This window comes from Pecten maximus, chromosome 8 (assembly GCF_902652985.1).
Source record: "Pecten maximus chromosome 8, xPecMax1.1, whole genome shotgun sequence".
NCBI lineage: Eukaryota > Metazoa > Mollusca > Bivalvia > Pectinida > Pectinidae > Pecten > Pecten maximus.
This window is the reverse complement of record NC_047022.1, coordinates 36,896,714-36,911,912: the sequence shown is the minus strand read 5'-3', so window position 1 is coordinate 36,911,912 and position 15,199 is coordinate 36,896,714. Positions and strand designations below refer to the sequence as shown.

At 39.0% G+C, this 15,199-nt stretch overlaps 1 protein-coding gene across 8 annotated transcripts in view; it reads right to left on the bottom strand.

Moving 5' to 3' along the window:
* The window catches only part of LOC117333393, a 110,249-nt gene extending 101,164 nt beyond the window's left edge, over nt 1-9,085 (bottom strand). For 5 of the 8 annotated variants that reach the window (XM_033892667.1, XM_033892672.1, XM_033892669.1 and 2 more), the window contains exon 1: nt 2,257-2,371. The gene's annotated coding sequence lies outside the window, so the exon portion shown is untranslated. Of the gene's footprint in view, nt 1-2,256; nt 2,372-9,003 lie in introns of those variants that run through there. The other 3 variants (XM_033892675.1, XM_033892677.1, XM_033892668.1) reach the window with 2 other exon arrangements.
* Nucleotides 9,086-15,199: the final 6,114 nt, after the last annotated feature.

The following is a 15,199-nucleotide window of genomic DNA, read 5'->3' as shown; positions in this document are numbered from 1 at the left end:
CACATTTTTTTTTTTTTTTTTTATGCTTTCTAGGAAACGACTGCATCTCTTCTCTCTCTCATGACATTATCTTCAGTTTGTTGAAGTTGGTCATTACCATTTAGAACTAGAAGAACTAGAACTACATTCAATCCCTAAAAAGAAGTCCGCCGAATTAGGTATGGCCCGGTCCTTCAGACACAGTTGACGGGTTCATGTAAACCATCATTGGTGTGTTGGTGAGAGGTGATGTAATGTGATGATCATATCGATCTGATAATCGATACCACTTTGACCGACTGTATCACCTACGTGTTGTGACGGCAGTACCGTACATCCAGAGGAATTCGCTGGTAGGATTTTCTACAAGGTTGTAAAGAATATTGACCCGAAAAAAATCGGAATTACGTAAACAAACGAGTCAGACTTAGGAGCAGCGATGAATACCCACTAATGCTAAAAGCTTGTGTTTTTATAATTTGCTTATTTCAAAGGGGTGTGTGTGAATGACACGAAATATTTGACGTGTGTAATTAGCCTACTTTTTTACTTTGGTACTGCTCGTTCGATTATTGATTAAAGGTAATGTTACGGACAATCCTGATTTTGTAATTCACGCGGTAGCAATGACGTCACCAAGTCATGAAACACAATCTGTTTTCCGTTAAGAACAAACTTTCCCGTGAATAAGTCACCGTTTAAAAATATAATTTCTGGGTATCTGACAGTACGTATTTCACATCTTTGATAACCGGCTCCTAAGGTTGGGTTAAAGGCTGCAGGGTCGCCTTTGTATTTCTAATCCTTGTTATCTAGCTCCTTTGCTAAGGTTGGGTTAAACTGCGGGGTCGTTTTGAAGTTTTTTTCGATTAAACAAGCGGTATATGACATAAATATAGGTTAGCTTCCTCCACTTCAGCATGTAAATAGCTGGTATTCGTATGATGTGGAGAATTAAATGTGACTACATTATCTTTGATAATTTGTGTATTCCCCTCATTTCGTCACGAAAGGGCGAGATGTAACTCTTCCTTTGTTTCATCCTTTCGTATGACGACAAATTAAAACATGCTACAGGACAGTGACGTTATTCCCCGACTCTAATGTTTAAATTTCTATGATAAACGGCCTTTGCACTCGACGACGATACCCCCCATACAAATCTAGGTCACGACGACACCCGCCTTACAAATCTAGGTCACGACGACACCCGTCAAACAAATCTAGGTCACGACGACACCCACCATACAAATCTAGGTCACGACGACACCAACCATACAAATCTAGGTCCCGACGACACCCACCATACAAATCTAGGTCACGACGAATCCTCAAACAAATCAAATTTAGGTCACGGCGACACCCGCCATACAAATCTGGGTTAAATAGACAACACCCGTCATACAAATCTAGGTCACGACGACAACCGTCATACAAATCTGGGTAAAATACGAGCTAACTGTTTAGTCACATTCTCCAAATGGGAGTTAGGGTGGTGACAGCGGAACCACAAGGCATATTAAGAAGGAGTGGACACGTCTGACGTTATATCACACAGGGAGATATAGAGGTTACACAAAGAGTGGTTGTTGGATATGGAATTGATTTCACACGAGTAAGTTATTTTTTAAAAGTTACAAAAGACACGAGCTTTAGTGAGTGTTTTTGCAACTTTTAAAAAATAACTAACAACAAATAACAATAACGAGTGTGAAATAAATTCCATATCCAACAATTTCGAGTCGTGTGACCTGTTTCTACCACAATAATATCGGCTTGAATCAAAGGGAAACGTGGCCAAGTATAATTTCGTGTATAAACAGATTGTTAATCAACAGCTGTAATGATTAACTGATGGTCTGAGAGTTGAATAACACAGGGTATTGTGGTAGAAATAATATTTCCTCGCGAGATCGTGACGTCGACCATAAAACGTCCCCGTGGTCTTCATCAACCTCCATCTCTTGAAATCTTGTGTTGTTAATTTTCCATCAGTCGTCGACATTGTTAAACTACTGACAATAGGTACATAATGTAAGTTATCCGCAGTGTACCATTCGCTACGTAGTTCTGAGAATGGCTGTATTTACCGTTTATATGAAGACATCGTAGAAACACTCATTAAGTGGTATTTACCGTAATACTCAACACCAGTTCACAAGTATCATTTAAAGTTATATATTTCATTATACAAAGTTTATTTACCCTACAATAAATATGTTTTAAATATCCCAATGTCACCGGGGTATAATTTGAGTAATCATATATAAACGTTACCTTGTATATCGATTCACCACGTGTATTCACAAACAAGCCGGGATCGTGTTGCTAGATCACTCCCATACGGAAATATATCCTTCGTGATCTCCCTACCAACACATACACTAGATATACTGATGACGTAACACAGGTGAGAATGATCCAGGAGATACTGGAGATGTAACACATGTGTTAGAATACAGGTATACTGTCTGTCCTACCAACGTCAGTGTGAAATAGAACGTTGTTTACTTACAGAAGTATGCAGGGCGGATTGGGTTTAATCCACAATAGGATTAAACCACCATTGTATGCATAGTGTCCACGGACTGGTCGAATAAGTACGGACTCAATGACCACACCATGGTAGTCGTAGGGCAGAGATTTTGGTGGACAAACAAATGGAACTTTACGTGTGGGCTGTATTGCTTTTCGTCTGAATATTGTACCTCTAACATCCCTTGTGACGATTTTATTGTCATGGGACATCGTCGACCCAATTTCACTAATTACGCGACAGTACAATACTCAATTTGAACGTAAATATTGTACGTTTATTTTATTCATTCAGCCATCTGTAAATGAACTGAAAACAGCACATGATAATGTTCGGGGTGTGGCACGCGACAGCGTTCGGAGTGTGGCACGTGACAATTCTCGGAATGGGCCCGTGACAATGTTCGGATGTGGTAAAAGTGTCGAATCTTTCAAAATACTATCCGGATAGGAATTTTTTCAAGATTAATAATATTTGTCGGTCATTAAAGTAGCACACACAAAATGAAATTCGTCTCCGATTTCGTTTTGATTACATAGGCTGCAAATTCCAAATTATGGGTTATTGTCCCATTTGCCATATATTCAATCGGTAGTTTACGAATTATGTTCGAAACTTGCAGTAAACATTAGCTAGCCACGGAGGAAATCCAACGAGATTTGATATCAATGCCTTTCAAAAAAATAAGATAAATTACACCCATCAAAGATATTTTAAAACAGTATAAAAACCATTGTGTAATATCATTTTAGATATATAATGTATCATATACAGATTGTTAAATAGTTTGTTGTGTGCCGATTCTAGAATCCAACTTTGATTCCCTTCTGTCTGTATCTGATAAATCCTAACGTTCCGTGTCGATGTTTTTAACTTAGGGGGTGTTCTCTCGCTACGTCACAATATCAACGAATCCGTGTAAACATATATATAACGTTAGACGTTCTAAAAGTTTGTTGTCACAATAACCCACAACCTCACATGTCTAATTTACAGGTAATAGAGAGGTTATTATTTTTATATTCATCAATAGCACCATGCATGGCTTTGAAATATTAAAATATGTAAAACCATTTCAGGTGAAATAAACTCCGATATATTCAAATCTGTTTACAATGTCTATAGTTCTTGATAAACTGTGCCTTTATCGACCACCAGTCGTGTCAATATTAATTCCAAATTGCCGTAACAATGTTTAAAACATCTAGAGCAGATCTTATATAGAGAACGAACCTTGTATAGACACAGGCAACGTGCTATACACACCATAAGATAGGTTACACAGGGGCTTGACAATAATAAATGATCTAGGGATCGGTTCATGGGGTTATATTTTCATTCTTGGTCATGGGAACGTGTCAAGCCCCCGTGATATGTCCAAATACACCTTGATTGTAACAAAACGTCGATGTGTTTATATAACGGAATGGTATACTGCGAAAAAGGAACCCAGGGGTTTCAAAGAATAATTACTTATTTCGGACGGATTATATTGGTCAACAGAGGGAAACTATTGATATAATTGTGTAATAAACCCTTAACTGGCAGTGTTTAAATGTCTCGTGCTACACATCAATAAATTCCCCCGAGGCTGTTATTGTGATAAACCATCGATACGTGGACTGTTGTTCCGTAATATGTAATATTACCCTCAGTAAAGTAAACATCGACAGGTATATGTACGTCCCTGGTGTTGGGTGGGCGTCCCATATCGTTTATTGATAAAAAGAGGCGTTACATACATGTATACAATAACTTAGTGTCACTTAACGTCACATTCGCCATTAGTAAATAGTTTTAATATCGGAGAAAATAAGATAAAAATATAAATAGGATTTGTCAAATAACATAATAAAAAGGACTAGCGTGAAAATAGTCTATGGCTGTATGACTTTGTATTTATTCTCCTACTATGGTGGAAATAACAGTTAGAATGACAAATATGTAATGTAAGAATAGAACAAGACACCAATTTAATTACAGGAAATGGCAGATAAACTGAATGAAAATCAAATATAATTTAATTTTTACTGTGAAGCTAAGACTACATGTAATATTAAACAAGAAATATCTTTAAAAAAGATAAACGACATAGTTTTAATGCTGGTGGTTATAATGTAAAACTGCTGGTGAAATAAATTAACGAACTAATGCGTTTCAGCACGGATAACAAAATTATATCAGTTTGAATCATTTTTGGTGATAATAAGACTTCATTTGAATCAGGAATATATATTTTTTTAATGTGTCATTTGAAAAGATACATCCACTTATTCAGCTTGCATTCAATCTCAACTTTGTTTCGTTTTTAACTGCATATCTGCATTTTGCATTAACCGCTTCATTGACCAATCACATACTTAATCTTGACCAGTAACGCCACCTGTCGCGTCATATCCGGGCCAAAAGAATATTATACGGCTACGGCTATACCGAAAAATGATCGTCCCGGAAAAGTAAAAACTACTCGACAAACTGGCCGTAGGTGTTGTACATATCCTACCCGGTACTGGTCAGTGAAAGTCCCGCTGTTTACGACACTATGTAAATCGGGGTAATTGGATAGCTTCACTATGCATGCGGGAAATCCACAAAAAATAATATCTCCCTACACAACTTGTACGATAGTCTAGCAGGAGGAAAAACATACACTTTTCTTGCTTTTGCCTATGATCTGACAGTAGCATACATTCCTGTATACTCCGACAGTAGCATACATGTCTCTATACTCTGACAGTAGCATACATTCCTGTATACTCCGACAGTAGCATACATGTCTGTATACTCCGACAGTAGCATACATTCCTGTATACTCCGACAGTAGCATACATGTCTGTATACTCCGACAGTAGCATACATTCCTGTATACTCCGACAGTGGCATACTTGTCTCTATACTCCGACAGTAGCATACATTCCTGTATACTCCGACAGTGGCATACTTGTCTCTATACTCCGACAGTAGCATACATTCCTGTATACTCCGACAGTAGCATACATGTCTCTATACTCTGACAGTAGCATACATTCCTGTATACTCCGACAGTGGCATACATGTCTCTATACTCCGACAGTAGCATACTTGTCTCTATACTCTGACAGTAGCATACATTCCTGTATACTCCGACAGTGGCATACATGTCTCTATACTCCGACAGTAGCATACTTGTCTCTATACTCTGACAGTAGCATACATTCCTGTATACTCCGACAGTAGCATACATGTCTCTATACTCCGACAGTAGCATACTTGTCTCTATACTCTGACAGTAGCATACATTCCTGTATACTCCGACAGTGGCATACTTGTCTCTATACTCCGACAGTAGCATACATGTCTCTATACTCTGACAGTAGCATACATTCCTGTATACTCCGACAGTAGCATACATGTCTGTATACTCCGACAGTAGCATACATGTCTGTATACTCCGACAGTAGCATACATTCCTGTATACTCCGACAGTAGCATACATTCCTGTATACTCCGACAGTGGCATACTTGTCTCTATACTCCGACAGTGGCATACTTGTCTCTATACTCCGACAGTAGCATACTTGTCTCTATACTCCGACAGTAGCATACATTCCTGTATACTCCGACAGTAGCATACATGTCTCTATACTCCGACAGTAGCATACATGTCTGTATACTCCGACAGTAGCATACATTCCTGTATACTCCGACAGTAGCATACATGTCTGTATACTCCGACAGACACGTGTTCTCTAATGACAATGTGTTTACGCCGACAATATTCGGTACTGGTCACTCAGCAGTGTTACAAGGAAACTGTACCCAATAAACAGTAAAATAGGTAATTAACATATATAAGTTATTTAGGTGTAAAGAAAATATCGCAGAACAATTGTTAAACATCTTCTAACAAAGCGTGTTGATTATGAATTGTGTCCTATAATGCGTGATTTACCAGGATGGAGATTTAAACTACAATGATGAATCATAGTGATGACGTCATCATTCTATACAATCAGAGCATTGTATTTATCGCTACTTTAGACTTCTTGCTTTTAATTAAATGTCACATTCGCATAACTTTCAGAAAAGAAATGGAATCGATTGTTGTATGGTTGTTAATTGGAATGCCAATTAGTCGATTTTATTAACGTGAATGTTTACATAGGAAAATGGCGAACCTGCTACGTAGTAATATAAAGGATCGCGAAGAATATCTTCCCTTGGTACCACCGAGAGTACGCCATTATTTAGTTATCTAGATTAATTAACATTTCAACCAGGTGTACCACGCTAATCCGACTAGTACTGTCACCCAAGTGTTCTATAGATAAGTCCAAACAGGCCTGTTTCAATTTATATAATGCATGTCATTGTAACAAAGTTTATGTGGGAAACGAGGTAAAGAACCTTATGCACAAGGAGTTGGGAATGAGAGTATAACAATTGGTAAGATAAATACAAAGATGATAAAAACGGAGCCGTTTTGGAGACGCACAAACATGTTTCTATATTGTGTGTCTCGTGGACACAAATAAGTTTGCGTGCGCACAAGCTATAGTGTCTCAAACGCACGAGTAAATCAAATACTGCCTACAAGTCAGAATATCGTTCGCGCTTACATGTGGGCACACGGCGGTAAAGGAAATGTGTGTATCTCAGATGGGCATTCTTAGCATTGTTTTATTTGAGAGTTTATTTATTATAAAGTCTAATGTTGCATCTTTGAAACCGTTTAAAGTGGACGCCACCGTGATGGGTTTTATACTATAGTTTGACACACCAGCCGAGAAAATGTTCACATTAAACTTTCTAATAGAACCATTCATATCAAAATCACAGCGTGTCTGCGCTGATACGTACATTTATTATAAAACATTCTGTCAAAACATAGATATTAACATCACTACAGCGTGAAGTCAAAAGTATAATCCTGGTCAATATTACTCAACGGTGGTCCACACCACAGAATAAAGCCGACAACCCTCGTCCTATACAGATAGTGACAGCTCGGAACAACTTTATGACATAGTACACACATTCTTGTTATTATTAAACAATAATTCAATTCATTTTTAACCTTTTGCTTGACAGCCAATCAGTTTTGTACGTACAAAATATAAAGGTTAAATACATGATATATATATAACATATAGGGTACATAATATAAAGATCAATCTACATCGTTACACTTATATATGGTAATACTTATTACTTGTATCGAATAAATTTACCACTATGAGAACATATGTATGAACACATGGTTTATATCAATAATATTTTTGATAAATCACTTCCTTAAATCTGAATACTGAGGACAGTGAAACTCGTCCTCAATCTCGTTTTGTGTACAATTGTTACAAAGTCTATTATTCCTAACAATGTTTCTACTAATACCGACAAACGTAGCTTAGTTATTGTAATTCTATGCTGTTTATGTAATGATTTAGTTAAGTAATATTGTTTATTAGATACGTATATAGATCACACTTACTAGAACTGTTTAAAGGGTTCAATCCTGATCCTCTAAACGCTGTTTGATCAAGGGTATTAATGTCGGAAGGACACTGTCTCATTCATATAATGACCAATCTCAAGTTCCAACAAGTTTCTGTTTTACAAACACTAAACAAATATATTTCGGGTAGTCTTTTTCATTTACTATTGGCAAAAATCTGTAAACTTCATTTAAAATACAATTATCACGATTTGATAACTTAAAGCAATATCTTATCGTTCTAAAAATGTGCTCATTTGCCAATGGCAATCGATCTTATTCAACATAAACCATGACATTTCAGGTAGACTTCTTGACACCAAGTATATTTTCACAGAATTTTAATATTGGACCTTTGCTTTTACTATGCAATTAGACCTCCCCCATATTTCACAAGCATAATTCAAAACACAACCAACCAACCAATGTATCAAAAATGTCTAACAAAATACTTAATTGGACGGGGTTACATTTGGACAGTAAAGCGAAAAGTGCTTTACGACCCTGATCAGTTACGTGCTTAGCCATATGGTTAAACTTACTACTAAATCTAAACAAGGCACCAATACACCAAGATAAAAAAACATTTCATCGATCTCAATATTACTGTCATTATATTCCAGCATTCATTATCTTTTATACGGCCACCATTTCTAAAAACAACTATTTTGGTTTTATCCGTATTCACTACTAGTTTCCATTTATTGGAGTATTCATACAGGTTATCTAAAAGATGTTGTAGACCTTCGATTTTTTCAGAAATCAAAACGAAATCTGTTGTAGAAATTAACTAAGTCCCCCAAAGTCGTAATTTGTTGCACCATAGCCAAACTAAGGAGCAGAGGAACGACGACAATGTATCACGCTTTCGTGACGAACAGGAAAATACTGACTCTAATTAATCCTACCTAATATTTGTAATTATTACACCGTATATCTGTAGAATGCATCGCGAAAAATTACTCTCAATGATTTGATTATTTTACAGTAAAAACACCAAATATAGTAATCTTACCTATTTGATCGTAGGGTGCGTGACAGGTAGATAAAATCCTTACCTACAGACGGTTGTTTATACTAGTCTTCATTTTAAGGAACAACTCTATATCCTCCGTACATATCAGATATACGGAGTTGTGTGTGGTGGGAGACACTTACACATCACATACGTCTGAACTTTAAATAGGTACAATTCGATTTCAATTCAAATTATCACTGGTGTCTATTTTAAAGGGATTTCGATCTCTGTTAAACTATGGTTGTTGTGTGAAGTATGTCGACCTTGAGACGAACATTGATACATTAGTACCGGTCTATACCGTCATTACCCCATACTTAGGGAGTATACATTATAACTACAACTCAATACCCCAAGGTCTCGGGGGCCACTTTACTTTTAAAAGCTTGTTATTTTAAAACGGGTAAAAATCACACGAATTTAAAATCCAGCCTTTTATGGATCAATAACTATGTTGGACACGTGACTCTGAATATTTAACAGTTCACGTGAGACCTACAGCTCGTTACACAATCGGAACTGACCATTGGAATTTTAACATTCATAACAATTTTGTAATATAAATAGAAATCCAATACTAATTTGTTTACAGCTATCAGTCCTGTGTAAACTGACAATAATCTGCCAATTATACAGTTTTAAAGAGATTTATGATCAAATGATAGCAATTACCCTACCTACAATTACCCTACCTACATTTACCCTACCTACATTTACCCTACCTACAATTACCCTACCTACAATTACCCTACCTACATCTTCTCTAATGTCTCGTTCCATACCATTTATGTTTAAAGGATAATGATAATATTGTAGACCAAATTACGCATTTGTATTTGTTTCTTTGAAATATACATTTTAAAATACTTTAAAAGTTTGAACAACATGCAGGTATAGGTACTCACTATGATAGACGGGCGAACTGTTCCACACAGCTGGGTGGACTGTAGTACGTGCTGGACGCATGGCAGGCTACACCTTTAGGTGTCTGTGGCTAGGCAGACCGTAGAAGTAACACATATATTATTCGTGCATCTGATATTTGTGAAAGGATTAAACGTGTTTTATAAATACAAAGTAATCTACATGGCTATTATAGTTTGGCGATTACATGTACCCATCATAGGGGAGACACAAACTGTAAAAGGGCATTTGATGACGTAAGAAGATTTCTCTTATTCTCAAATCGTCAGAAGTGTCGTCTACGCCAGACAAACGACAATTTGATTGTTATCATTTCCATCGAATGCGAGAAAATGTTACTTCACACAAGTGATCTACTGTATAATAAAATAATTTCCGGATGAGGTTTTAGCTGTTCAAAGCAATCTTGTTATTTTCGCCTGATATCGTTTAATTTCGCTAAGTTATCAGTTACGGCATGTTACCACAGGTAAGATTATTACTAGATTTGTGACCCCCCCCCCCCCCCCCCCCCCCCCCCCCCAAAAAAAAAACAATAACAACAACAAAACAACAACAACAACAACAACCCAGTAATGGTATAACGTTAACTCATCATAGAGGGATACGTACCCTCCCCACACACTGGTATAACTCATCATAGAGGGAGACGTACCCTCCCCACACACTGGTATAACCTCATCATAGAGGGATACGTACCCTCCCCACACACTGGTATAACTCATCATAGAGGGAGACGTACCCTCCCCACACACTGGTATAACCTCATCATAGAGGGATACGTACCCTCCCCACACACTGGTATAACTCATCATAGAGGATACGTACCCTCCCCACACACTGGTATAACTCATCATAGAGGGAGACGTACCCTCCCCCACACACTGGTATAACTCATCATAGAGGGAGACGTACCCTCCCCACACACTGGTATAACTCATCATAGAGGGAGACGTACCCTCCCCACACACTGGTATAACTCATCATAGAGGATACGTACCCTCCCCACACACTGGTATAACTCATCATAGAGGGAGACGTACCCTCCCCACACACTGGTATAACTTATCATAGAGGGAGACGTACCCTCCACACACACTGGTATAACTCATCATAGAGGATACGTACCCTCCCCACACACTGGTATAACTCATCATAGAGGAGACGTACCCTCCCCACACACTAGTATAACTCATCATAGAGGGAGACGTACCCTCCCCACACACTGGTATAACTCATCATAGAGGGAGACGTACCCTCCCCACACACTGGTATAACTTATCATAGAGGGAGACGTACCCTCCCCACACACTGGTATAACTCATCATAGAGGAATACGTACTCTCCCAACACACTGGTATAACTCATCATAGAGGGAGACGTACCCTCCCCACACACTGGTATAACTCATCATAGAGGATACGTACCCTCCCCACACACTGGTATAACTCATCCTAGTGGGATACGTACCCTCCCCACACACTGGTATAACTCATCATAGAGGGATACGTACCCTCCCCACACACTGGTATAACTCATCATAGAGGGATACGTACCCTCCCCACACACTGGTATAACTCATCATAGAGGGATACGTACCCTCCCCACACACTGGTATAACTCATCATAGAGGATACGTACCCTCCCCACACACTGGTATAACTTATCATAGAGGGAGACGTACCCTCCCCACACACTGGTATAACTCATCATAGAGGGAGACGTACCCTCCCCACACACTGGTATAACTCATCATAGAGGGAGACGTACCCTCCCCACACACTGGTATAACTCATCATAGAGGATACGTACTCTTCAAACACAGTGGTATGACTAAAATTATGGTCTACTTCAAACAAACTGTGTAAAAAATACGTTTCATTAACTTTTAAAATGTCATGACAAACATCAGAAGCCTTCACATTTATAGTTGGTATGTTGACGGACCTAAGGATCTCCCAATGAGCCGATACAATAACACTTCTCACGTATTCGATTACTATGAAGCTGAGAGGGTCTATATTCATCAAAAGTCAGAACGAAAATATGTTTTAAATGTAGATATGTTGTGCCATTGACTTACGGGTATATTGGTATCCAATTAAAGTGTCAGGGACCCCCAATGATCCCCTGTTGGCCGTAAACGCCAGCAGCTATGTGCATCTCACATGGCTATTTTTCATTTTCCGTTGTTTTCATTTGTTATCAAACGAGAAAACAAACAGCGATTTGCCATGTATGTTATGTTTACGTGGAGCTATGACTAATCGTTAAATGTAGTCAGTATTATTGCAATCTGCCTATTGCCGGATTGTGTTGACTAAAGTTTGGCTCGAGAGCGGTCAGAATATAATTCTCAGCTTCATTTGGACCAAAACCTTTTTGACAAATTATGTTCAAACCTATATGAAAATTGATAAGAATTTAAAATTGAAATTGAGAAATTGAAAATAAGAATTTACTTGAATGTAATGCAGAAGATTTAAATTTGACATTGATATCTCAAAACCTGCAACAAAGTCATAGGGTAGTTCAGACATCTGTTTAAATTATTTCAAAATAAGAGTTTTTGTCTAGCTGGCAACTCGATATCATCCCTCTATTTAACGTTCTGGTAATGATAAGTTTAATAGTCGGGATCGAAAGCGAAATCAATCGTAATAATTACATAAGGAGGTAAATTACAGTACGATTTTTTTATGCAGCACAAACGTTCGTTGTTAATATTGTCATTAGAATATATCTAAATACCATTCGTGTAGCGTAAATCTAAGATAGAGCTTGTTTATTGTTGGATGGTGAGTCACTCAGACTAATGTTAGTTAGTCTGGGACATGAGAACTCGTTATGTATCGGGGGACGTACCGCTTCACGTAAACTTTGATAATTGCTTTGAAAACTTATCAGAATTCTGCTATGCGTATAACATATTGGTGTCTGTGATGTGACAGTATTACTACACATCATTGTTAGGTAAATAATAACATATTGGTGTCTGTCATGTGACAGTATTACTACACAGCATTGTTAGGTAAATAATAACATATTGGTGTCTGTCCTGTGACAGTATTACTACACATCATTGTTAGGTAAATAATAACATATTGGTGTCTGTCCTGTGACAGTATTACTACACAGCATTGTTAGGTAAATAATAACATATTGGTGTCTGTCCTGTGACAGTATTACTACACAGCATTGTTAGGTAAATAATAACATATTGGTGTCTGTGATGTGACAGTATTACTACACAGCATTGTTAGGTAAATAATAACATATTGGTGTCTGTGATGTGACAGTATTACTACACATCATTGTTAGGTAAATAATAACATATCGGTGTCTGTCATGTGACAGTATTACTACACAGCATTGTTAGGTAAATAATAACATATTGGTGTCTGTGATGTGACAATATTACTACACAGCATTGTTAGGTAAATAATAACATATTGGTGTCTGTCATGTGACAGTATTACTACACAGCATTGTTAGGTAAATAATAACATATTGGTGTCTGTCATGTGACAGTATTACTACACAGCATTGTCAGGTAAATAATAACATATTGGTGTCTGTCATGTGACAGTATTACTACACATCATTGTTAGGTAAATAATAACATATTGGTGTCTGTCATGTGACAGTATTACTACACATCATTGTTAGGTAAATAATAACATATTGGTGTCTGTGATGTGACAGTATTACTACACAACATTGTTAGGTAAATAATAACATATCGGTGTCTGTCATGTGACAGTATTACTACACAGCATTGTTAGGTAAATAATAACATATTGGTGTCTGTGATGTGACAGTATTACTACACATCATTGTTAGGTAGCCTACCTACGCAATAACACATTTTAAGATCGAAGAAAACTCCTCAATAAAAAAGCTTTATTAACTTGAAAAAAATGTATAACTATAGATTCTTTTAAAGTTTCCATAGTGCTCTGTTTATGTGATTTGTCTGGAAGTGTCAAACTCTTGGTGTTCATTGGTGTCTTCGAATGTCCTTAACACCTCCCTGTACTTGCCCGACACATCCCGGAAATCTTTATTCGCCCGGCACAAACCTCCGACACAGCTCGGCGCATCTCTAGTCGTCCGGCACAAACCCTCGACACACTCCAGCACATCTCTGCTCGTCCGACACAAACCCCTGACACACTCCAGCACATCTCTGCTCGTCCGACACAAACCCCTGACACACTCCAGCACATCTCTGCTCGTCCGACACAAACCCCTGACACACTCCAGCACATCTCTGCTCGTCCGACACAAAGCCCTGACACACTCCAGCACATCTCTGCTCGTCCGACACAAAGCCCTGACACACTTCAGCACATCTCTGCTCGTCCGACACAAACCCCTGACACACTCCAGCACATCTCTGCTCGTCCGACACAAACCCCTGACACACTCCAGCACATCTCTGTCCGTCCGACACAAACCCCCGACTCACTCCAGCACATCTCTGCTCGTCCGACACAAACCCCTGACACACTCCAGCACATCTCTGCTCGTCCGACACAAACCCCTGACACACTCCAGCACATCTCTGCTCGTCCGACACAAACCCCTGACACACTCCAGCACATCTCTGCTCGTCCGACACAAACCCCTGACACACTCCAGCACATCTCTGCTCGTCCGGTACAAACCCTCGACACACTCCAGCACATCTCTGCTCGTCCGACACAAACCCCTGACACACTCCAGCACATCTCTGTCCGTCCGACACAAACCCCTGACACACTCCAGCACATCTCTGCTCGTCCGACACAAACCCCTGACACACTCCAGCACATCTCTGCTCGTCCGACACAAACCCCTGACACATTCCAGCACATCTCTGCTCGTCCGACACAAAGCCCTGACACACTTCAGCACATCTCTGCTCGTCCGACACAAACCCCTGACACACTCCAGCACATCTCTGCTCGTCCGACACAAACCCCTGACACACTCCAGCACATCTCTGTCCGTCCGACACAAACCCCCGACACACTCCAGCACATCTCTGCTCGTCCGACACAAACCCCTGACACACTCCAGCACATCTCTGCTCGTCCGACACAAACCCCTGACACACTCCAGCACATCTCTGCTCGTCCGACACAAACCCCTGACACACTCCAGCACATCTCTGCTCGTCCGACACAAACCCCTGACACACTCCAGCACATCTCTGCTCGTCCGGTACAAACCCTCGACACACTCCAGCACATCTCTGCTCGTCCGACACAAACCCCTGACACAC